The sequence below is a fragment of the Vulpes lagopus genome, chromosome 17 (genome assembly GCF_018345385.1).
Source record: "Vulpes lagopus strain Blue_001 chromosome 17, ASM1834538v1, whole genome shotgun sequence".
In the NCBI taxonomy this organism is placed as follows: Eukaryota; Metazoa; Chordata; class Mammalia; order Carnivora; family Canidae; genus Vulpes; species Vulpes lagopus.
In genome coordinates, this window is record NC_054840.1 from 11627684 (window position 1) to 11653634 (window position 25951).

At 35.9% G+C, this 25951-nt stretch overlaps 1 long non-coding RNA gene across 2 annotated transcripts in view; it reads right to left on the bottom strand.

Moving 5' to 3' along the window:
• Positions 1–24923, bottom strand: part of LOC121477496 — a 334919-nt gene extending 309996 nt beyond the window's left edge. For both annotated transcript variants that reach the window (XR_005984243.1, XR_005984244.1), the window contains exon 1: positions 24737–24923. This is a non-coding gene — a long non-coding RNA (uncharacterized LOC121477496). The remainder of the gene's footprint in view (positions 1–24736) is intronic.
• Positions 24924–25951: the final 1028 nt, after the last annotated feature.

The window sequence follows — 25951 nt, forward strand, 5'->3', positions numbered from 1 at the left end:
GTTCCATAATCCAGTCAATTCCTTTATTTAATAAATCTTTACTGGGTTATTATACTAAAATCCATGGGAGAAAGAAATATCATGGATTTTCTTTTCCAAAAGCTTACAGTTCCATTATTAAACAAAATATGCACATGTATAATTTCCAATAATATTACAGACTGGTGATTTTTTTCAACAAGAAGGTATAGTTGTTGTAACATTTAGGCACCAACATGGGAGTACCCAAATACATAAAGCAAATATTAATAGACATAAATACATTGATAGTAATACAGTAACAGTAGGAGGCTCTAATACCCCACTTACATCAATGGATAGATCGTCTAGACAGAAAATCAACAAGGAAGCAGTGGATTTGAAAGATACATTGGACCAGATGGATCTAATAGATATTTTCAGAACATGCCATTCCAAAACTGCAAATTATGCATTTTTAAGTGCACATGGAATATTTTCCAGAATAGTAAAAATCATATCAAGTATCTTTTCTGACCACAGGGCATGAAACTAGAAATCAACCACAAGAAAAAATCTGGAAAGAACACAAATACATGGAGGCTAAATAAACAATGCTACTAAACAATGAATGGATCAACTAAGAAATCAAAGAGGAAATAAAAAAATACATGGAGACAAGTGAAAACAAAAATATGATGGTCTAAAACCTTTGGGATGCAGGAAAGCTGTTCTAAGAGAAAAAACTACAGCAATAGAAGCTTACCTCAAGAAGCAAGAAAAATCTCAAAAAAAAAAAAAAACAAAACAACAACCTAATCTCATAGGAGCTAAGAAAAGAAGAACAAACAAAGGTCAAGGCCAGTAAAAGGAAAGAAATAATAAAGATTAAGGTAGAAATTAATTAAATAGAGACTAAAATAATAGTAGAATAGGTCAATGAAACCAGGAGCTGGTTCTTTTAAAACATTAACAAAATTGGTAAACATTTAGCCAAACTCATCAAAAAGAGAGAGAGAATTGAAAAGGAGAAATGATAATCTATACTATAATATACAAAGTATTATAAGAGAATATTATCAACAATTATATGCCAACGATTTGGACAACCTAGAAGAAATAGATAAATTCTTAGAAACATATAACCTCCCAAAACTAAATCAGGAATAAATAGCAAGTTTGAACAGATCAATCACTATCAATGAAACTGATTCAGTAATTTAAACAACAACAAAAACAACTCCCAATAAACAAAAGCCCAGGACCATGTGGCTTTACAGGTGAATTCTACCAAACATTTAAAGAACAGTTAATATCTATTTCTCTCAAACTCTTCAAAAAAAAAAAAAAATTGAAGAGCAAGGAAAGTTTCTAAATTCATTCTAAGAGACTAGCATTACCCTGATATCAAAACCAGATAAAAAAAATAATAAAATAAAATAAATTAAAAAAAAACAAAAAACAAAAACAAAACCAGATAAAGACACTACAAAAAAGAAAACTACAGGTCGATATTTCTGATGAACACAGACCCAAAAATCCTAAACAAAAAATATTGGTAAACCAAATCAACAGTACATTTAAAAAAAATCACTCACTAAAATCAAGTGGATTTATTCCAGGGATGCAAGTGTGGTTTGATATTTGCAAATCAATCAACATTATATGTTTCATTAACAAATGAAAGGGTAAAAACCATGTGATCAGTCCCATAGATGCAGAAAAAACATTTGACAAAGGACAACATCCATCCATGATAAAAACTCTTAACAAAGTAGGTTTAAAGGGAACGTAGCTCAACATAGTAACGACCATATATGAAAAACCCACAGCTAACATCACATTCAAAGGTGAAAGACTGAATTATCCTCTGAGATCAGAAACAAGACAAAAATGTCCACTCACCACTTTTATTCAACTTAGTTCTGGAAGTCCAACCCACAGCAATCAGACAGGAAAAAGAAATAGGCATCCAAATAGAAAAGGAAGAAGTAAAACTTTCACTATTCGCAAATGACATAATACTATATATAAAAAAAAAACCTTATATATAAAAAACCTTAAACTATATATTAAAAACTTTCACTATTTGTAAATGACAAAATACTATATATAAAAAACCTTAAAGATTCCACCAGAAAACTACTAGAACAGATAAATGAATTAAGTAAAATCACAGGTTACAAAATCAATGTACAGAAATCAGTTGATTTCTATACAGTAATAATGAAAGAATAGAGAAATTAAGAAAGCAATGTCATTTACAATTACACCAAAAATCATAAAGTATCTTGAAATAAACTTAATTAAGGACATGAAAGACTTGTACTCTGAAAACTACAAGACATTGATGAAATAAACTGAAGACACAAACAAATGGAAAGATATTCCATGCCCATGGATTGGGGAAACAAATATTGTTAAAATATTTGTACTACCTAAAGCAATCTACAGACTTAATGCAATATTTATCTAAATACCAACACCATTTTTCACAGAACTAGAATAAATAATCCTAACATTTGTATGGAACCACAGAAGACCCCAAATAGCCAAAGCAATCTTGAAAAAGAAGAACAAAACTGAAGGTATCACAATTCCAGATTTCAATATCTACTACACAGCAGTAGTCATAAAAATAGTAGGTACTGGCACAAAAATAGACACAAAGATCAATGCAACAGATTGGAAGATCCCAGAAATAAACCCATGATTATGTGGTCAATTCATCTATTACAAAGGAGGCAAGAACATACAATGGGAAGAAGACCATCTCTTCAACAAACAGTATCGATTAAACCGGACAGCTACATGCAAAAGTATGAAATTAAACAACTGCTTTACACCACACACACAAAATAAACTCAAAATGTTTTAAAGACCTAAATGTGAGACCTGAAACCATAAAATCTGTAAAAGAAAACATAGCCAATAATCTCTTTGACATCAGCCATAAAAACATTTTTCTAGACCCATCTCCTTTGGCAAAGGGCACAAAAGCAAAATTAAACTACTGGAACTACAGCAAAATAGAAAGCTTTTGCATAATGAAAGAAACCATCAACAAAAGAGAAAGACAATCCACCATTGGGATAAGTATTTGTAAATGATATATCTGATAAGGGATTAATTCCAAAACATATAAAGAATTTATATAATTCAATGCCACAAACTCAAATAATCCAATTTTTAAAAATAGGCAGAGGCCATGAATAGTTATTTTTCCAAAGAAGACACACAGATGGCCAACAGACATATGAAAAGATGCTCAACATCACTAATCATCAGGAAAATGCAAATCAAAGCCACAATGAGATATCGCCTCTCACCAGTCAAAATGGCTAAAATCAAAGACACAAGAAATAACAAGTGTTGGCAAGGATGTAGAAAAAAAGAAACCCTCATGAACTGTTGGTGGGAATGCAGGTTTATGCAGCCACTGTGGAAAAGAGTATGAGGGTGCCTCAAAAAATTAAAAATAGAATTACCCAAACTACTGGGTGTTTAAGTAAAGAAAACAAAAACATTAATTTGAAATGATATATGTACCTCTGTGTTTATTTCAGCATTATTTACAATAACCAAGTTATGGAAACAATCCAAGTGCCCATTGATAGATGAATGTATAAAGAAGATGTGGTATATACAATAGAATATTACTCATGCATAAAAAAAGAATGAACTCTTACTATTTGCCACAATATGAACAGATCTAGAGGGTATAATGCTAACTGAAATAAATCAGAGGAAGACAAAGACCATATGATTTCACATGTGTAGAACTGTGGCATCATTATATTGCACACTTGAAACTAATATAACACTATGTTATTATACTTGAATTTAAAATATAAATCATTTAAAAAAATAATGGTGATTTGTTTTTGGTAACTATGTGATTCCCAAGTCCACTGATCTATTTCCATTGATTACAGCAAAGTAAAGCCCAAATCTTTGGGTAACATACACTACACAGTTCCCTAAAGCTACTGACAAATATAATTTTACACCGTGATCTTTACATCTTTGTCAGGTTGAAATACACATACTTACTTCCAGAATTCCTACCTAGCTTTTAGTCGTACTTTACATATGATCTCTACTAAAATCATCCTAAAATACTCCAAGCAGAATTAATTAAAATCTGAGCTTTGCTTCAACAACACCAGAGAGGTACCATGATGAAATAGAAAAAACAACGGCTCTGGTGTTGGATTGCTCTTGTTAATTCTCATCTCTACCATTTATCTGATACGCAACTGTAGCCGATCATTTACCCACATGAGCCTCAGTTTCCTCTTATATACAATACAACTAGTATTCCTATCTCACAGGATTTACTGAACTAACATGTGAAACACAGTCCCTGGTACAAGGATAAAGTATACAACAATATGAAACATTATTATATAATTATATATAAAGTACTTGGGATATAATAGGTGGACAGTAGTACTATTTTATAATAACATCAAAATAATGTTTGGCTTCTATTTTCTTTATTATCCTTAATTAATATATTTTTTATGATCCTTTGTCAATAGAATTAAAAATAAGAATTGCATCTTTCTCATTTTATGTCCTCGGTTCAGGTAGGTCTCTCAGTTGTAACAGGAATCAGTGAATGCTTGTAGAATTAATAGGCCAGTAAATTAATTGCACAAAATTTGAAATGATTACACGTTTTGGTATACTGGGTTGATTTGCCAGGATGCGATTTAGTAAGAGTAACAGATGAAGAGTAATAGATGGGGAACATAGTGACAGATGTTGAATTGGTAATACTAGATTTTGAGCAGTCAGGAGGCAACAGGGAGAAGATACAGGTTTATTTGTGGGACAACAGGGGTTGGACTTTTCCCCTTGCTCTTAGTATTTTGGTAATTATTTGTTTTGTTCACCAGACTCTAGCATACATTGACACTAATATTTATTTTAAATGAAAATTTACATGCACTGTACAAGTGGCATGAATTAAGTGCTGTTAAGGTAATAAGGCAGTATGGGAGAAGAGAAATAGCTGAGGTTACCGGACACACATCTGATCCTTGCCAAGACCGAGGCCCCCACTGGGATTCAACCAGGAGAGTACTGTTTATCCCATTTCTATTCCTTCCTATCCCTGAGCAGATAAGAAGAACTCAATGTCTTGGCCTTCTACAGGCAGCCTTTATCTAAGAGCACTAGGTGTATTTTTTTTTCTTATTATGGTTTATATAGTTTCTCTAACTCTGTGACTCTGTCTGATATTAGTCAAGTTATTTATTATCTGCCCAATTTCCCCATCTGTAAAATGAGAATAATAACACCCCTGACCTCATAGTATTGCCATGAGGATTAAGTGAGGACAGCTGTAAAGACAGTGTTCAGCAAGCATTTGGTACATAATAAGCATTGAAATGTTACTTATCACCAAAGACTCATTCCTGTAAAGGAAAAAGATCTTTTATTTCTACCTCTAGAACTAGAAAGTAGTTCTTAATCAGATGACTACACTGAATTAGGAATCAGGGCACAGGACTTCTACTTTGCCACAAGTCACTAACTTGTTAAGAGACCTTGATTAGGTCACTTAGCCTCTCTGGGTTTGGGGTTCCTCATCTGTAAAATAAATGCTTCCACTAAATGGCCTCTGCGGTCCCTTCTCACACTGTTTATAACCCAACGTGCTGTGTTAAAGGCAAATGATATATGAAGATCAGTCCTCCCTGTGCAAGGCGCTGACCTTTCATGAAAGCAGTGGTCTACAGAGGGGTGGGAAGGAAATGAGAATGCATGAAATTAAGAAAAGGGAAGATGGAAAGTAGAAGTAGAAAGCATCAAACAACCTGACCATAAAGCAATGAGTTATCCTGAACAGAATGGGACAGCAAGTCAAATTTTAAAAAATTCTAAGGCAGAAGACACATATCTATGTTTAAAGACAAAAGGAAGATATAAAATTTTAAAAAGGTTAAAATGCATGCCTTTCATTATCTATTCATTTTTAAAATTAGTCTAATTATTACTTTTCATTTCATCAACTCTTTTTTATTGTCTCTAGAGTCACTCTTCAAAATTTGCTTTGCTTTGTTTTATCATTTCAGAAAGCCCAATCAACAAGCTATGAGTTTTGCTGCCAATCCGAGAAAGTTAACTTAAAACTAAGGTGGAATTTAACACATCTTCAGCGCCATTTCCTTTGTTGCACAGAACCATAATGCAACCAGAAGAATTTTTATCAGAGTAAAAGCAACCCATGATCTTCTAGCTTTCTGTACTGCTTTGCACTTTAAACATAATGATATATTTGCCCATTTTGGCAGAACTAAGGATGCTATAATTACTGAGGCATAAGATAAGAAAAGAAACTAGAGAATGAGTCAAATGAATGAAAAAGGAGGTAACTGCTTAAAAATGAGGATGCGCATAGACACCATGCAAGAGCTGAGAGACAATGGTGTTTTAAAAAAGTGGAAAAGTCTAAAAAAGAACGGGTAAGACGGAACCCAATGAGAAAATTGAGACTGGATGGCTAGAATATGGTAGAGCTCAAATTTCTGATTTCTAGGATCTTGAGATTTCCACTAAAGGGAGTAAAAGTCAAGAAAAATCCTAAAGACAACTCTTAAGTGGAATGCTTAAAATCATCTACCAGACTAATATAATATCTGCTTTGGATAAACATTTATTATGTAGCTTTTCTTTTGCAACAATACCTAATGGTTAGCATTATCCATCTCCCTCATCTCCCAAATTATAAAGAAAATGTCATCGGTAATTCCATTTATCATTTAAGAACAAAATATACTTTTACATTTTACATGCTTTTCAGCCTACTGTTTCTTTTAAATAATTGGAAATACATACATAATGGTTTAACAGTATTGCCATTTTGGATTTTTAGAGACACACAAAAACAAAATGTTTTTGTTTCTTTTGTCAGCTTTTTCTTTGGGCATACTTAATAATGGAAAACTGTTTTCATATACACAAACTGCTTTTTCTCCTTTAAATATGACATTAGACATGAAGTTAGTATCTTTGGATCAAGCTATTTCCTGCTAATCTGCTGTATCATAACCTTCTTTATAACTTGGCACTGTCTTTTCATCCATTTTGACCAGCTTAAATCTTTTCTATTCAACCTGCCCTTGATTCACCATCTTTCACTGGGCCACCCAACATACCGCTCTCTCTAAATAGAAATTTCTAGCAGCACTTCTCTAAGAAAGAGCATCTTTTCCCTCTTCCTAGACCATCTTCAAGACTTCCTTTTTTTTTCAAGACTTCCTTATTCCATTTAATACTTCTAATCTCGTCTCAATTTATTCCATATTTCTTTTTAATGAAAGTCAAGAAAGGAGTGTAAAAGGTAAAACGAATGTAAGAAAGACTCAACTGGCTTTCTTTAGCACCATCCCAAGCAGAATCACAGACAAAGAAGCCAAGACTTAGAGCCATTTCACAGTATTCAAAAGATTCCCTAATACTACCTGAGTGTTAAAGGCAAGTCTCCTCTTTATTCTACATGGTAGGTGTGGGTCTTCCATTTTGTGTCCAAGACTAAAATCTCAATCCAAGCTCCCACATGTGAATATACGTTTCTTTCTTTCAGTGTGTATAATACTCATGGGGTATGATATGGAAAAGGAAGTCAAATATCAGTTTTGGGTGGAACCCCAGAATAAAGACAGGGAACATACTACACATGGTTAAAAGCCTAGACTATCTTAAAGAATTAAGTTAAATTTCCCCCAAGCCTATTCCTCTCAAATGATACTCATGGGATTTTAATAATATAATTAAACTTAGTAGGTAAAGGAATAGTCACTAAAGGATTTTGAACTGAGGAGAAATAAAACAAGAGTTATTCTGATTTGACAACTGGAAGAGGTATTGTGGTGATCAAATAATTGATTACAAAGGCCTGAACTTGGTCTTAGAACTAAATAAGAAAAAAGATGGATTCTAGAGATATTATTAAAGATGAAATCATTAAAATTTGAAATATTTTTGCTATGATGGAGATAAAAGATGGAGAAAGGGGACCAGGGATAACATGAGTTCTAGCATAGGTGACTAGGAAAGATAAGTGATCTTAAAAGATACCTAAAAGAATGTGGTGTTGCATGTGTGTTTTGGAAGATGGGTGGTCAGTGCAGGGCTGTGAACCTGGAATGATGAATCTGAGCTGGTAAGCAGATAACCAGAAGAGAGGTTAGCAAAGTGTCAGAAATGCAGACCTGGAAAAAGTCAAGACTGACTGAAGAGTCATCAGTGCAGAAAAGATACATGAGATCACATAAATGGATGCAATATAAATGATGAAGATATAAGGAGAAGATATAAAGAGAGATATGAAGATATAAGGACCAAGCATAAAATCTCAGTGAGTGCCTAAAATTAGGGAGCAGAAGGAGGAGGAAGTCAAATGCTGTGTATCACTTAGCAATAATACTGATGGAACATCTGCTTCACCAAGATGCCAGAATAACAGTGTTAGTACTCGATAACTTATAATAAAACTATTATTCCATTTCTCTTAATTTAAAAATAATTACTATTTTGCAAATATTGCTAGCAATGCAATCCACTGTCTATTCATGCTTAAAGTGTAAGGTAATGTGTTAGGTCTTGGAAGAGGTGTAGATTAATAGGACATGGTCCCTGACTTCAAGGAACTCATCCTGAAGAGTGATCAAACATTCCCACTATATATTTATAATGCACAATAGTCACTCAAAGTAACCAAAACTAAAACTCCTTTTAATCAATAATTTACCCTTGAATAGGACTTCTCACCCTTTCTTGTACAAATTTTCTCATTTATCGTCTCATTTGATCTTTATAACAACTCTGTTAAGAAACACAAGCAGATATGTTTCTGCATCAGCTTCTTCTGACTTAACCAGCCACACCTGTCATTTCTTAAGGGATCTATCAGCAGGGGCAGAGTGCTGGTGATGGGGAATCTGGTGCAACTCCAGCTCCTGTTCCCTCTTATGAATGTTGAAATCACTGTGGCTTCCTTAGAGAGGTTTCTCCTGTCACTAAAGATAAGGTCCTTCTCTCAAAGTCTGTTCATCAGAGATACATGTATTTTTCTCCCAGATTCTGTTTTTACTTTTGTTGGTTCAAATTTATATGACATATAAGTATATTTTAATATTTACTTTCTGTATATAAAGGTGCCAAATTCATTATATAACATTTAAAACTACAAAATGGTAGTAAAAACATCAATCATAATTACTACTGGCAACTATCACTAAGATTCTGGTGTTCTTGGGGCACCTGGGTGGCTCAGAGGTTGAGCATCTGCCTTCAGCTCAGGGCGGGATCAAGTCCCACATCGGGCTCCCCACAGGGAGCCTGCTTCTCCCTCTGTCTGTGTCTGCCTCTCTCTGTGTGCCTCTCATGAATAAATAAATAAAATGTTTAAAAAAAAGATTCTGGTGTTCTCTATATCCATACCTAGAACTAGGTCTATATTTATATCCACATCTGTCTATAAATAGTGATGTCATATTTTGTATTTAAATTTGTATCCTGCCTCTATCACTTAACACCATTTTATCACTTAATAAAATCACTTTCCCTCATGATAATATTCCACTTCATTCTATAAATGGAACATAATCTACCTTACTATTTCTTTTGGAAAAATTATGCTTGGAAGTTTTGTCTGGGAAAGACTGAACATAATGTCTATCCATAGGAGTTTCATTTCTATAGTACTCCCCCATGAAAGTAATAAGACCTTTAAATAAAAAATAGCTGTAAAAACACTGAAGAGAAAATCCATAGCACTATATAATCCCATTAACTCTGGATTTAACATGCTTACATTTTTATTAATGACTTGTATCAATGTGTCTGTAGGGTATGCTTATCAACTGTGCAGATGGCATAAGAACAGAAGAAATAATAAACATGTTCAATGATGAAATGATGATCCGAAAGGATCAGACAGGTTGAAATGATGGGCTAAATTAAATGCATCTTTATTTTTTTTAAGATTTTATTTATTTATTCATGAGAGACAGAGAGAGAGAGAGAGAGGCAGAGACATAGGCAGAGGGAGAAGCAGGCTCTATGCAGGAAGCCCAAGGTAGAACTTGATTCTGGGACTCCAGAATCACGACCTGAGCCAAAACTGTTGAGCCACCCAGGCGTCCCAAAGAGTGCATTTTTAAATGAATGAATTTAAATTTTCATGCTTGAGTCAGAAACAAAAAAAGTCAGTATATATCATACAAAATGTGATTTAACAGAAAGTTCATGCAAGATAAAAACAAAAGAAACAACGGTATAAAGTGGGTAATAAAAAAAAAAGAGCTAGTATAATTTTGAGATGTTGTAACAAAAAAATATGACAAGAACCAGGAAACTGATACTTTGTTTTCCTCTAAACTAAAGTCAAACTGGAGTTTGTTCAGTTTTCTGCTTTACAGCTTAAGGAGGATATTCAAATGGTTGCCATTTAACAGAGGGTGCTCATATTGCAAAAAGTCTCAAAATATTACATACAAAAGAAACTTGAAAATATTAAGGCTACTTAGCCAGAAGATAATGCTAGTGAATTTTAGAAATTAACTCAATAGCTGTATTAAAATACGTAAAGAAATTTAGGAAAAATAATTTGTCCTAATAGACTTATTCTGTGTCCCATGAAAGCAAACTTAAGATCGAAATAGGTTCTGGTACCAATTCCAATGTGTGGAGGGATCCCCCACAACAATGAGTAGTTCTGGAGACACCAGCTTGATGTCCTACATTTCAACTCAATTCTGATATTATTTGCCTGGTGAAGCATCAGATTCCACAGATTAAGGTCTCAGTCCCACAAGACAACCCACCACTTCAGATGCTAACCACAATCCCAAGTAGCTACAAACGAGAAGTTCCAAAATCCCCTCCAATTCAGAATCTGAATCACAAGTCCAGGTTGTTACTTGTACTTCTGACAGATTAGCTATAAATGAGAGGTTCCAAACACCTGTACCCTGGGCTCCATTAATGTACTAGAACAGCTCATAGAACTCACTAGATTACTAATTTATTACAAAGAATATTAAAGAATACGAATCAACATGCAGATGAAGGGATACATAGGGTGAGGTCCTGACAAGGGGGTTCTGTCTTTGTGACGCTTAGGGATTGGCATGGTGGTATGTGGAAGTGTTGTGGTTCCTCAACCTAGACGTTTTCCAAAACCCCTCCTTTTGGATTTTTATGAAATCGCCAATACATAGCCATAATTGATTAACTTATTGGCCGCTGGAATTGGATCAACCTCTAGCCCCACCCCTCTCCCAGGACGCAAGGGGCCAATATTCTATTCCTGGTTGGTTCTCCTGGCAACCAGCCCTCATTCTTAAATGTTTTCAAAGTCACCTCATTAACATAAATCCAGTTGTGGAAAGGGCTTGTTATAAACAAGACACTCATTTCACCTTACAACTCTAAAGTGTTTCTCAGGAACTAAGGACAAGAAACCAACTACTATAACAAAAGATGACTCATTGCTCTTATGCAGAGGAAACTCCTAGGGTTTTGGGCATTGTGAGCCAGGAACTGGAGATGAAAACCAAGTATGTATGAGAAAGCTTATATATCACAGTATCATAGAACCAAGGCGTGATAGTCACACAAAGATGAATTTTGTTCAAATACAAGGAATCTGGCTCAATATGTGACAACATATTGTAATAGTAATATAAAACATTCCAAAGTATTCAAAAATAAAATAAATTGCCTCAAACTATCTCCTGACTTTAGGAAATTCCAGTCTTTGGAGCTGTCCATGGAAAAATGAGGTAAGTATATAATCATCTACATTCTTTTGCACAATCTCATCAATGTACACTGCTTAAATTACCACCACTGATGATTTTAAATGATTTCTAGTCTCATCTGTATCTTAAGTTCTAGACACACAATTGTACCACCTTCTTTGTTGTCTCTGTATCAGCGGTTCTCAACTGAGGATGATTTTGTCCCTGCCTCAGAAAACACTTGGAAAAGTCTAGAGACATTTTTGGTTGGGACAACTGAGTTGGGTGCTATTTGCATCCAGTTGATAAGCCAGGGATATTGCTAAACATCCTACTATGTGCAAGGCATGCCTGCCACAAAAATTATGCAGCCCAAAGTGTCTATAGTACTGAGATTAACAAACACTCTTCCACATTTACATCCGACATACAACAAAGAGCACGACCAACTCCAAACTCATTATCTCCACTCCACTGTTCTGCTTTCCCCTTAAAATCCAAAGTCTCCTCTCAATAAAGCTTAGTTGCTACTTCCTATTAGGATTAATGGCATCATTAGCTACCCCATCACATGAGCTAGGAATCTTGGAGTCATCCTTAAGTCCTCACTTTCCTTTGTCTATGAATCTACTTCTAAAATACCTTTCTAAATCTTCTCTCTCCTTACCATCATTGTTGCCACTGACTTAGCTCAGTGTCACCTACATTTTGTCTCCCAAAGATTTTGTTGTTGTTGTTGTTGTTTTGTTTTGTTTTCAAAGATTTTTTTTTTTTTGCTAATTCATCTTTCACAGTGTTGCCAGGATTATCATCCTAAAACACAAAAGCAATAGTCCTATTATCCTATTCAAAAAACACAGGTAAGCTTCCTGTGTCCAATATAAAAGTTCAGACCCTGAATGACATGGAAGGTGCTAAACAATCTGTCCCCACATTCTCTCAACAATTTCATCCCATTCACTACCTCCTCCCCTTGGATGCTGGATTGTATACTTTTAATGTCCTTCTAAATATTGAGATTCCATAGCTCTAATGCTTTTCACTTATGGATGAGAAAAGATAGCAGTGTTTTCATTAAATATGTCCCATTATATTGCTATCTTTACATGAACATCTATTATCTTGTTTCTGATGAGGCTTTAATCAGGGTCAAAATTTCTAGAGAGAGCGTATCAAAAACAGGAAATGTAAAATGACCTCTTTTCAACCATAGTAATTATATATTATTTTATAGGTTTGGTAACCAAAGGAAAGACATTAGCGACTATTCATGGTTTGCTTTATGATATTTTTAAATATTTAGATTTTATGAATAAATACTTCCCCAAATCAGAAATCCAAAATGCCAGTACATGTTACATTCTCTCCCTGGATGAGTGAGAGGATCATTGGGTAGGTCACATTTTCTTTTCATGAAGTATTAATACTTCAGGGGAGGTTAAAAATGTAATGGTTTTTTGAGGTAGCATGAAAGGAAAACAAATATTTGACTATCTAATGCACACAGCCAAGGTGAAATGACTTGATGTACAGATGGTTAAATGTTAAATATGAAGCTAACGGGGGACACCTTATGAAATATATTTGAGTATGCACTGCATTGAAATACATTAAAAGCACACAAATCTCAAAATCTCTTTATTAACAAGATAGAAAAAGAGGCATTTTGGGGGCACACCCAAACCCTTTATATTTGCTTTCAGAATTTGGACTCATTCCTACTGTCAACACATGTACTCAAATGTCTCCTCCTCTGTGCTGAAGTTGAATCCTTCCTGAGGAGACCATGCTGCTGGCGGCCAAGAACAAAGTGAGGTGTTCCAGAGAAGCAAGTCTGGGGTGACAGCCAAATCTCCACAAAGCAGAGAGTTCTCTAAATAATGAAGAGTTGACTGTGATGGCAAAAGTCTTCTTGCAGGTGCAGATGCATGCACTTTGGAAGAGAAGCAAACCCTTTCAGCTGCTTCCCCTACCCCATCACCAGCACCTTATTTTCACAGTGTTCCAATCTTACTTGAGTTCTTACTTGAGGAATCTCATTACTCCAAAATATTCCAGGTGTGGGATGGTGCAGGAAAGCAGAGAAGGCAGGGAAGTGGGTAGTATAGAAATACAAACAAAATAAAATAAAAATGGGGCAAGGAATTAAAGGTCCTTCTATTTCCAAGGTCTTATTCCTGCTTTGAGCATGATAACTTAATGTATTCTATTCAAATTTAATACCTGAAAATGAGCCTTCATGCATACATTGCTGACATTTGGGGTAGTGAGTAAATAGACTACTCTATCAAATTGAAGCCCCAGACATCAATTAAGATATCTGTGTCATCACTGCAGATTTTTGAAAGAAAGCATATTCCCTGGAGTTTTATTGGCAGAAATTCTTTTATTTCTATTAGTCTCCCGCATTTCACATTTATCTCTGTAATAAATTAGTTTTGATATAGTTTGTTATCAGATCCTAAAAAAAACCACTGCACAACAACAATTTGGGGATACTTCATTCCCTGCCTGCAATATAGGACATTTCTTCTTCAACAATACTTTTTATAATAAAATGAAAATCAGTAATTGAATTAAGCAGCGTTTTAGACAAAATTAAAGAGCATAATTTCTCAAGTTCTGCAGTTTGCTTATCAGCAGTAAATGAAAACTAAAACTATAGCAGAGTAATTTGTAAAGCATCGTTTTCTGCTGTCTAGCTAATAATTACACAAACATAGATTTTTCATTCTTCTTAAGTCTTCTTAATGTGTGGTTCATCAGATCAGACAAACAGTATCCTTTTCTTACTGAAAATGTCTCTCAAACTCAATACGTTACATCCTTGGCCATTGTACTTTGTCCAATTTTGCAACACTGACAAAGGCTAGGGTGACCCTCCACTTTTATTTTTCAGAAACATTTCAACATGCAATGGTGAAACCATCTGAAAAATACATCTGCAAAGCTGAAAAAGATGTATTCTAAAAAAATGTAATGGTACATATGACAAGTGTCTCTGAAATCTACTTATGAAATCATAAGCATATGTCAGAATAATTCATTGCAATTAATTGTACTCAGTCTTAGTAAAAGTTTTCCAATTTGACAAAGTCAGCCTATAGTGCATCTAATTTCCTTTATGAGATATATCCATATAATAAAGTCCATTCATCTGACGGTGGAAGGTGGACATTAGAGGATTCTGTATAAAAAGTGGCAATCAGTGAGATACCAAACTTGGCAATCTGAAAAATCCATAAACACACCAGAAGATTACAAAATGAGAAGAGTGAGGAAAAAACATGGAAATTTTGGTAACTAGAACTGGGTGGTGCAAACCTATGGTGAAATAACTAAAAATGACATATTAAAGGAATGGAGATACCAGGTTAAATTTCTAAGCTCAAGGACAGAACACACCTTTATTTTGACAAAAAGTCATTAACTGGGAACCAAGTGAAATGATCAGTGTAATCATGAAGGAGAACAGAATATGCTACCCCACTTTGGCATAGATTATTTTGAGCTGAAGTCAATCAAGACCCAACCGACTCAAAACTTTTACCTGTCCCTTAACTACCTAAAATAATTTTTTTTTTCCTAAAATAATTTAGATGGGGGTCTGGCCCAGAAAGAGAGCAATTACTCACGATCACTCTTTGATCTCACAGATTTACCTGCATGCCAGGGAAACATCTGATTATCAAACATCTGCTCTTCTTATTTTCCTATGAATTGCGCTCCTGCTCTTTGAAACTCCAAGTCCCTATCCCATTCCTTGGCTCCGAAGGGCATATAAACCTCAACTGCCTGACTACCTTTAGGTCTCATATTTTTATGGGGCTTCCATCCATACAAAATTAAATTTGTTTTTCTCCTGACAAACTGCCTTTTGTCAATTTAATTATTAGACCAGCCAAAGAACCTAGAAGGGCAGAAGAAAAATGTTTCTGCCCAGCAATCATTTAGTCAGACATCCTGTTTCTTTTTCTTTTTCTCTCCCCTACCATCAGGATTGCTATCAGGATTCTATACACAGCAAGTGGGTAGTAATGTTATTGTACTGTTACATACATGCCTCAAGGGCAAGGTTTACTCTTTTGCATTATTTATAAACCCCCTTAATGTCTGACACAAAGCTCTGCATATGAATACTACAGGCCTCAAGTGCAGTGATGATAGGTGTCTCTGAAATTTACATACAAAATCATGAATCTGTGAAGTCATACTGTAAAGTGCTCTTTTTAGGATTCGGCCATTTGTTTCTCAGTGTGGCTGGTCAAGGGTGGAAGGTGACAAGGCAAGCTCAAGAAATGACAGTTAAGAAATAATTTAGATAAAACCAAAACCAAGGAAAATGATTTTCAAGCTTTTTAAAGAGCCTAGAAAGCAGCCCCCAACTTTTTTTTTTTTTTAATCTGCCTGAATGTAAAGCATGCGACAGACACACTACTCCAGAACCTCTGCAGAAGGAAATCATCAGGCTATATAGGTGACTTATCTGCAATATTTACTGAGAAAGATTTTGACAATAACCTTCTGATATCTAAATGACTTGTATTAAAAGAACAATGACTAGTTCTTCTGTCTTCACAAAGATCAGGAGAGAAGATGTGGGTGTATATGGCAGGAGAGATTTTGGACAAGGTTTAGCTAAGAATTTCATAACAACGCAGGTAACTGCTCCTGGCAACAGATTAGCCAGGGAAGGTATGACATAGCTTCTTTGAAAGTGCTTTGAAATTGTAAAGATTCTCATCTCATCTTGAAAAAAAAAAAAAAATCACTTCTCGAGCTCTTCTTTAGCCCTCTAAGATTTTAAGATTATATGTTAAGGGCCAAGTAAAATTATAATTACAGAGAACTTAGGTTATAGGTTATATCTAACCAGGAAAAGCTTATTAATAAACTAGGAATGCTACTTTTCCTATCAGTCAAATATCTAGCTTCCCTTAAGTTTATTCCTCAGTAACAGATCAATACAATTAGTTGGCACAACTGAAAATTTTCCTGTAGCTGAAGGTACAGCAAGGGATTTAATACTTTCAATAATAATTTAAAACACCCTCAATAATAACTTCAAAGAAATTAATGTCAGGTGGTTTACTAATTCATAATGAAAAAAATACAGTTTTAGAGAACATTAGAGTGAAATATTAGAAATATTTTCTTTAGAAAATTGCATCAAATACCCACAATACAAAAACAAACAACAATAAAAAACACACCTTTAGTATCATTTTAAATAGTAGTAAATGTTTCCCATAGAGAACTTTTTTAAAGTTAAAAATGTTTCTGTCAAGTATTAAAAATAATGAATACATGAGTTGAAAAGTAATTAACTCAAAAAGTATTTCTTAAGAATTCTCTTTGAACGAGGCTCTTATGTAGTAGTCAAAATCAATTTAATCAACTATTATCCTGTATGAAAGGCTGGAAAAAATTCAATGGAAATACAGAGAAAGTAGGAAATAATCTTAAGGTATCGCACTTAAAAAAAAAGTTAAATCAAAAATTTAACTCAGATTTCTTAGTTGAGGTAGTGTACTTATGATCACGATATACAGGCATCAAGGATCCAGGGCATTTACCTTCATAATCAACTTACATCAAAGCACATCCTACCTATATAAGTACACCTTAACCATCTGCGATTTCCCTTCACTTGAGATTTGCTTTTGATTTCAAGCGCCTGTAATGTACTTCATATTTCAAATGACCTGGGGAAATGAAGCCTTCACGCCCTACAGTGTTTTTACATCCTGACAGTTTCCAGCCATGCTCTCTCCCTCGGGAGGGCTCAGTCTACTCTCAACCAGTACCTGCTGACTGACAAATTTCTATGTCTCATCTTAAACTTTTCATCCTCCCTTCAGCCTACTTTTTCTAGTTGCCTATATCTTTGGTTGCCATTTAATATATCATCAAAATCACCAAGGGAACTTGTTAAAAACAAAGACAGTGACCCCCCCCAGATTCTGAATCTCAATCTCCTAGATTTGTGTCTAGGACTTTGGACTAACAAGCCTTCTGCCAGTACCTAAACCCCTAAAGGACTCCCAACCTTTATCAGTTTGAGACAGTATTTTATGACATATCTATCTAAAATTGAGTCCTACGATACATTCCTTAGGATCTCAGTCTCCATATAGTATTTAAATTAATTGTCACAAAAACCCTAAGCAGTGAGAATTACTGTTTCTATTCTACACAAGAGGACACTGAGGCTCAAAGAAAAAGGTATTAGGTAGAGCTATGAGCACTTTCACCATACTGTGTAGATTATATGGTGGGATGAAAAAGACAAAGGACTCAGAAGTGAGACTTATATTTGAATCCCAAGACGGCCATAATGAAGCCTGATCTTGCCATTCAACTTCTTTGAGCCCCAGTTAATCACAGAAAAATAGTGATTCTAAAGCTGACCCTCATAGGTCATAGCATATCATCGTCACTCAAGAAATATTAATCCATTTCCATCTGCAATTCTATTTTTCTTTATCATTTCCTGAAGTCTGAACCTATTTTAAAATGCTTCTCTTGGCCTGTTTGCTTCTGAGTAGAAACACAGTCCTACCTTTTAAGACCCTTATTATTGGATGTTAATCAGTTATCTAAATGTGATTGTTCAGGAAGCTGATCTGTAACGTAAAGCATCATATCAAACCTGTTGACAATGGAAACAATAATTTCCAAAATGAGGAGAATAATAAAAGCAAAATTATTAAATAAAATTATGATACAGTCACACAGTAAAAAATATCCAAGCACTAAAAACTGTAATTTTTAAGGAACAGCTAATAAAATAATAAACACCCAACAGGATATGAAATTATATTTATTACATAATTCCATGATCAAACATGTGTGTACACAGGCATTTGTATGAACATATGTATATGCAATCGTGTCAAAAGAGAGAAAGGAAATATGCCAAAGTATAAATAATAGTTCTCCCTAGCTTGAGTAATTATATATTGCTTTTGATTAATTTTTTGTTTGGATTTTACATATTTGCTATAAAATCAAGTGCATTTTTTATAATGAGAAAAGGTGAACGTCATATAAATGAAATATATAAAGAAAACAAAACAAAAAATGCTGTAATGTGAGCAAAATGAAGCAATGCTATCATTTGCTTCTTTTTACGCTGAGGTCATAATGAGAAAATATATATATCTTACAAGGGTTTCTTTAATTTCTGTTATACCCAACACTGTAAAATGCTCAAGAATAAAGATCCTCTCAGATTACACACAGCAGAAGTTTCTCTCTGAACATATTTGGCTTCCATGAGAATTCTACAAACACAGTATCTGCGACAGAAGGCTCTAAAGTCAGGGAACAAACTTATCTTAACTGTGTGGGGTAGTGTCTCATTTACACAGAAATCATCCTTTCCTAAATCAAACTGCAGTACCCACATCCCAACCGTTAGTACCAGCCTATCCTCGCAGTGTTCTAGGCCTCCTACTTTCAACAGTCTTCCCCCTGTGGCCCTGGGCAAATAACTCGTCCTTTCTGTGCTTCTAAATCCAATATAATGTAGGACAATAACAGTACCCATTTGACAAGGCATTCTTATTTTGAAGATTAACTCGGTTGATATTCCGAAAGCCCATGAGAAGATAATCATAGTATATTAGTGATCATGATAACAATGGGTTTTATTTTTAACCTTGACAACCATGTTTAAGGAACAGGAATATAATTGCCTCAGAGACTGGGACTGAGAGTCTGAGTGGCCTCTCACCGAATGTGTGCCAAGAGTCAAACGCAACTTTCACTGACACCAAAGCCCCTACCCATCCTTGAAATCATCACGCAGTGGACAGTATTCATAAAGTCACCAACCTACTGTAAGCCAGACACAGAAACGGAGCAATATTGGACAAGACTCAGCTGTTGCCTTGAGTCTAGTGAAGAGAGCAGGGAGGTCTTCAAGTGGTCAAAGTATGGTGGCAAGGATGAGACTATGCAGCTGTAAGAGCAGACAGAAAGGTGCTAAGTGCGTCTAGAGGGGTCGGGCAAAGCTACCTGGGGGAAGCAACACTTCAGCAGAGATCTGGAGTATGAGTCAGAGCCAGCCAGCAAGCCGGTGGGGAACAACAATCAGTTGGCATTTGCTCCCTGGTGTTCTGTGCTGGAACTCTGGAGCTGCCAAAGCTAACTTCATGCCAGGTGACAAATGATCTGAGTGCCCACAGCTGCAGCTGCCGCTTTATACCCTCTCCCTCCTACTTCCATCGTTAATGAGCCTGAGACCAGAAAAGAATACATCTTAGTAACCAAGAGCTCTTCTGTTAGCCTTTGGTCCAGAGATACAAGAAACGTTCTTCACTCCTGTTAACAATACAGCTACAGATCCTTTATTACTTCCCTCTAGCACTTGCTAAAATAGAAGTTTGCTGCTAACTCTCATTTTTTATTCATCTTGGTAGCGGGTTGTTTGTATGCTCATAAATATACTCATTATAAAAAAATACATGATTTTTTTTTTCTTCCAGGAACACCTTTAAAGCATGTCAGTGCCCTAAGGTTCCTTAAGGTTAATTCTTGCTGCTAGGAACACTTCTGACTTGCCCTAACTTTCAGCAATTCTGACTTTGGAACATTCTATCTGCAGTTACACAACACCCCAGAGACACAGGTATGCCAGGAGGTATCTCTTCTCCATGTATCCATGTAAATAGCTTTACGGAGTGAAGGCAAGGTTTGTGCCTTTATAGATATCTCTGCATTTCAAATATTATTTTTAAAAATCTCATTTCAAACACCTGATTTAAAGAGAAGTGACTTCCCCTTTCTGCTGTGACATGTCATTTTCAGTACACAGAGCTTTTAGAAAGACTTCCCTTTTGCAACTTAGAAGTTACTGCTATATGTCTGAATCTGCTTATTTGAATTTGTGAGGAAAAAAAAAATAAGATTTTAATCTTTAGTTAATTGTCAGAAACCCAACTTCAGTGCTGTTTGTGGCTGGCAGCATGTTGAGTTTAATAGGGCGATGCAATAGGAGCATGGAAATGGTTTCTTTCCTTTAAGGAGTTTACAGTTTGGTTGGAAAGGCAAAAGAAATCCTGTTAAACTGACTCAGTGACACCGACTATAGAAAGTAGAGACATGAGGACACCAGAGGAAGAAGAAAACTTTTCTCTCTGCTAGGAAAAAGGAGTATAATATTGAATCCAGTAGTAGAATATTTTCATTATTGTGTATATTTTGTAGTTGTGTATTTTTGAAAGCCCAGGTTTCCAAGAATAGAGAAAAAGCCCCCAATATATTTTCCAAGGCACTCCATTTGTATCTTTTAAAATGAGCATTTAAAGAAACTTATACGTTCTCCTGAAACAAATTTTTAAACAATGTAATGTAAAGAATCTTGCCAAACTAGCTGTACTATGTAAGAAAAATGTATTTCAATTGTTATAAGAAACACAGCAGCTTTAAGTCAACCACTAGGGGGAAAAACCTGCAGTATACACTGCAGTATACTTCTCTGAAACTGAATATCCAGCTTTATTTGCACAAGATAGGCTTCCCTAATCCATTAGTCTCCAGGCCAAGCCATGCCCCAGGGCTTAGAATAAGGTAAAATTCCTGGTCACCAAATCTTCCCATCTCCTCTCACACGGGCTAAAAATAAAGCATTAACAGTATGTTAACAGGATGGAGACCAGGGCTGGTGTGAAAATTTGCCATACTGACACGGATGAGAGAAAAAGCCTGACTCTGTGCTCATTAGCTCAAAGTGAATCAAATCCTGCATGCTCAGTTTAACTAACACATATAAACCCCATCAATATACATTTTTAAACTGAGAAATCCTACGCTTGCATATTTTTAGAGGAATCATATGAAAGTAAATTACGATATATAAGTCATCATCGCAGAAGAAAGGTCTCTCTTGGGTGAAAGAGGAAACTCCAGGTGATTCTTTACCTTTTAATGTTGTTGGTTCAAGGACCCTGTTTGTTTGGCTTTTTTATTTGTTTGACACTATACATACATTTATAATTTAGTTGAGTGAACCACATTTATAAGGTTCCTTAAAATGTCTATCTGCCTTTAGTATCATCCTTTCAAATGACAAAAGTATATTTTCTTCACTAACTTTTTCACATGTGCCTGTCACTGCCCATAAAAGCTACAGATATCATTACACAGGGAAAGAGAAAAGGACTACCTCCGTGTATGGGGGCTGGGACCCCAAGCATGCTACCTCAGTGCCCCCTAAAACCATGGAAGCAAAGAGCTAACAATCCCCTAAGTGATACCTATGCACCCCTCAGAAATACAAAAAGGACCTAGAGAATCGGACCTCTACTAAGTTGCAGACGACCAGACACAGGAGGCATTCAGGTAAGAAGGCAAATATGCACCATAGGGTGCAGAGACATTCCTCAAACTCTTCAACTGTTTCCCTGAGTTTGTTAACTCCTTTAAAAATGTGAAAAGACGATTCATGTAAAAGGTTAAAAACAGAGGAAGATTTTTTTTTTAAAGATAAACAGTGTATCATTTTATTTACTTTATATCCTTTTTTTCAAAGATTTTTATATATGTGGCTACTGGAGAGATGGAAAGATTAGTATTATATAGTGAGTGATACATGAGTCTAAGACACCGTAACCTAAATATCTCTAAATTTCCCCCATTTCAGGATTTCCCCTCCTTCTTTTAATTATCAGAGGAAGATTTAAACAGCAATAGTGGCTATTCTAGGGGACTTGCTTTTCATTACCGGAATCAGCTGGAACAACAGTTGCAAAAAACTGGTGAATTTTGAGGATGTTAATCATTGATGAGTAATAGGAAAGCTAAATGTAAATAATATAAAAGCCTGGCCTTATCCCCCTTTTACCATTCATTCATTCATTCATTCATACAGTAGATAAATACTTTTTTTTCCAAGAAACTTCTAGGTTCTGAGGATATAATACCGAAAAAGATTTCCATGTCTTGGAATTTATATCTCATTATGGTAGATATACAATAAGGAAACCATAAATCTATTGTAAAGCTTCAGAGTGGCTCATGCTATTATGCACAACACTCAATACTGGGATCCCTGGGTGGCGCAGTGGTTTAGCACCTGCCTTTGGCCCAGGGCGTGATCCTGGAGACCCGGGATCGAATCCCACGTCGGGCTCCCGGTGCATGGAGCCTGCTTCTCCCTCTGTCTGTGTCTCTGCCTCTCTCTGTCTATGTGTGACTATCATAAATAATAATAAAAAAATTAAAAAAAAAAAACACTCAATACTTTTTTTTTTTAACACTCAATACTTCTAAAACAGTTCTTAATGCCTATATTGTTAGTGATACTGGGAATGAACTAATGATGAAAATCCAATATGGTCTGCCTGACATTCAAGGCCTCTCTAATACCTCCCCCTCTCCTCCACCACACACAGACACCTGTTTAACATTATCTCTTACTGCTCACCCCCCCACCCCACCCCCCAAGATCGATGAAGAAAGCAATACCCAACATAAATCCAATTCCTGACTGGACATTATCTTTACTCACCAAAACTAATCTTTCCACCCATCTCTCGAGAGGGGCACCTTATAATATAAAGTCCCTAAGTCAGATTTCTTTCTCATCTTAAAAGCTACATACATTTGGCAAGCACCTGTCTAATAGCACTTGTTCTGGTTTGCTATTTTACTATATACTCAAGCTCATACAAATGCCCATCCTAGTCGTTTGACTGGCAACTTTTTGAGGGCAGGGATTGTTTCTAACCCGTCCTGGTATCTCAGGCTTTCTTTGGCATACTATCTTAAACAGTGGGGTGTCCATTCATATTTCTCACGTTGCAATTGTGCTATATTTGCTGTGTGCAATGGGAGAACATAAAATTCAGTACCTGGTTCATGTACAAATCTGTTGCCAAAAAAAATACATACAAGTTTTTAAGTGCCTAATATTAGTTTTAGAGTCATAATACTGAGAGTAAAGCCTCAGCCTCTGTCATTTGCAATGTTGTTCTGAACTTTTGGGTCTTTCAGGCGGCTGACTAGCTTCTACCATAAACTCCCACAGTCAGAACCCGCAAGTTTTCAGAGCTCTTGTGCGTTCCAGCTCTAATAATAACCTCACGTCCAGGGGAATCTATATTTATAAGTCGATGCATTCTATTTCCACATAAGCACTTCAGGGCATATTCTATGTTCAAAATATAAAAACCAAACTTTTCCTCAGAACTGAAAAGCACAAACGAAGTGCACAACTGAATGGAAACTTGGGGAATTTAAAATGCAACACTGAAACAATTCAAAGAATTAAATGCCATTTGAATTCAGATTTATTTATTATCATTATTTTTAGCAATAGATGATCTTCCTACTAAGTCACCCAGATAGAAATACTGTGTGTGATGGTGCGAGAATCCATCCGTACCCAGAGCATGCATGTTTTTACAACTGTGTAATGACTCTGCATGCAGATAACATATGTATGTTCTTGCCTACACGTCCACAACACATATTGACATGGCATAGACCATACAAAATGTACATACACAAGATGGGTATTTTTCATCATCAGCTACACAAGATCTTTCCTTGCACACAGATATGAAAATCTTTCGTATTTTACAGGTGTGCCTGGGTCTACACCTATAGGTAAAAGTGATCCAGTATCTAGTCCACCGCAGTTAAACATTTTTTTTCTATTGTCTTTTAAAAGTCATAGCTGGTAAAACCACATGGTAATATGGTTTAGATATACTTTCTTCTTTTTTTTTCTCTCTCTCTCTCTGTAACAAAGAAACATAAAAGTATTTTGGTGGCATTACCATGGGTTTCTTGACACCATTAGATCATATTTCCATCCACGAGGTCCTGCAAAGCTTTCACGGTATCATGTGGGAAAGGCAAAGGCTGCGACCTCACACCGCCACGACCCAGGTGCAAGTGAAATGGGTGCACACGCAGGCACAGTGAGGACACAACGTCCGCACACAAAGAACCGTCCCGCGGGTCCCACCCAGCACAATCGCAATTCAGTAGTTTTCTCCTGCACGTACCGGCTCAGCCGCCCGCGATCCGTGCTGCTTGGAGACGCTACCGAGCAACGTACGCTCCAACTGGCCGCCCGCTTAAGTTCTTCCCTTTTGCGCTCAGAAGTGGAAACCCCTGGACAGTGAGGGACGCCCTGTTGCAGCCGCTCCCGGCCCTCGGCACCCACCTCCGAGGCGAGCTGGGTTCAGCCCCGGCGCGCACGGCTCCCAGGCTCCCAGTCCCCGCCCGCTGGCGAGCGGTCGGCCGCGCGGAGAGCGCGCGCCAGGGCGCCACCTGGAGGCGGCTCGAGGCAGCTGCGGCGCGCTCAGAGCAACCAGGTGGGACCAGAAGGCCCGCAAATTCCTAGCCAAATAAGCATTCTGTTTTATTTACACTTTCCTATGCATTTTTTTTTTTAAAAACAGAAAGGCAGGAAAAGGGGAGATGGAAAGTAGAAGCAGAAAGCGTCAAACAACCTGACCATAAAGCAATGAGTTATCCTGAACAGAATGGGACAGCAAGTCAAATTAAAAATAAATAAATAAATAAATAAATAAAATCTAAGGCTGAAAAAAAAATTCTAAATGCAAGAAAAAGGAAGGTGGAAAGTAGAAGTAGAAGGCGTCAAACAACCCGACCATAAAGCATTGAGTTATCCTGAACAGAGTGCGACAGCAAGTCAAATTAAAAAAAAAAAAAAAAAATCTAAGGCGGAAAAAAAAAAAAATCTAAATGCAAGAAAAGGGAAGATGGAATGTAGAAGTAGAAAGCGTCTAACAACCTGACCATAAAGCAATGAGTTATCCTGAACAGAATGGAACAGCAAGTCAAATTAAAAATAAATAAATAAATAAATAAATAAATAAATAAATAAAATCTAAGGCTGAAAAAAAAATTCTAAATGCAAGAAAAGGGAAGATGGAAAGTAGAAGTAGAAGGCATCAAACAACCTGACCATAAAGCATTGAGTTATCCTGAACAGAGTGGACAGCAAGTCAAATTAAAAAAAAAAAAAAATCTAAGGCGGAAAAAAAAAATCTAAATGCAAGAAAAGGGAAGATGGAAAATAGAAGTAGAAGGTGTCAAACAACCTGACCATAAAGCATTGACTTATCCTGAACAGAATGGGACAGCAAGTCAAGTTAAAAAAAAAAAATCGAAGGCAAAAGACACGTATCTATGTTTAAAGACAAAAGGAAGATGCAAATTTTTAAAAAGGTTAAAATGCATGCCTTTCATTA